Source organism: Borostomias antarcticus, assembly GCF_949987555.1.
Source record: "Borostomias antarcticus genome assembly, chromosome: 10".
Taxonomy (NCBI): domain Eukaryota; kingdom Metazoa; phylum Chordata; class Actinopteri; order Stomiiformes; family Stomiidae; genus Borostomias; species Borostomias antarcticus.
In genome coordinates, this window is record NC_140243.1 from 669,262 (window position 1) to 670,616 (window position 1,355).

Genomic DNA, 1,355 nt, shown 5'->3' on the forward strand with positions numbered 1-1,355 from the left:
CTTCCTTCCTTCTTTCCTTCCTTTCTTCCTTTCCTTCCTTTCCTTCCTTTCCTTCCTTCCTTCTTTCCTTCCTTCCTTCCTTCCTTCCTTCCTTCCATCCTTCCTTCCTTCCATCCATCCTTCTTTCCTTCCTTCCTTTCCTTCCATCCATCCTTCCATCTTTCCTTCCTTCCTTCCTTCCTTCCATCCTTCCTTCCATCCTTCCTTCCATCCTTCCTTCCATCCTTCCTTCTTTCCTTCCTTCCTTCCTTCCTTCCTTCTTTCTCTTTCTTTCTTTCTTTCATCCATCCATCCATCCATCCATCCTTCTTTCTTTCTTTCTTTCTTTCTTTTTTTCTTTCTTTCTTTCTTTCATCCATCCATCCTTCTTTCTTACTTTCTTTCTTTCTTTCATCCATCCATCCTTCTTTCTTTATTTCTTTCTTTCATCCATCCTGCTTTCTTTCATTCCTTCCTTCCTTCCTTGCATCCTTCCTTCCTTCCTTGCATCCTTCCTTCCATCCATCCTTCCATCCTTCCTTCCTTGCTTCCTTCCTTCCATCCTTCCATCCATCCTTCCTTCCTTCCTTCCTTCCATCCTTCCTTCCTTCCTTCCTTCCTTCCTTTCATCCTTCCATCCATCCTTCCATCCTTCCTTCCATCCTTCCATCCCTCTTTCTTTCTTTCTTTCTTTCTTTCTCTTCGTGGTGGCGTGGTGGTCTCGCCACCACGCCACAGACCCCACAACTCAGCCCCTGATTGAGCTAGAGACACACAGTCTTCACCAGTGGGTGCAAGGAGACTGCCCGGACGTCTTCATGGTGGAGTCAGGTAGGTGGCCCGGAGAGGGGTACACTGTCCCTGACTGGCTCTGACCTGAGGGGGTGGAGTCTCATCACCACGCCACTATCCATGCCACGGGCCCCACAACTCAACCCCTGAGTGGGCTAGAGACACAGTCTTCATTGGTGGATGCATTGAAATTGCCCAGAGGTCACTGTACTGTCCCCGACTAGCTGTGACCCAAGGGGGTGGGGCCTAACCAGCACGCCACTATCCACGCCACGGGCCCCACAACTCAGCCCCTGAGTGGGCTAGAGACACGGTTTTCACCGGTTGAGTCAGGTAGGTGGCCCGGAGAGGGCTACACTGTCCCTGACTGGCTCTGACCTGAGGGGGCGGAGTCTCACCCCCACGCCACTATCCACGCCATGGCCCCACAACTCAGCCCCTGAGTAGGCTAGAGACACATGGTCTTCACCGGTGCGGGCGGGTAGGTGGCCCGGAGAGGGGTACACTGTCCTCGACCAGCTCTGACCTGAGGGGGCGGAGTCTCACCACCATGCCACTGTCCTCACCACAGACCCCACAACTCA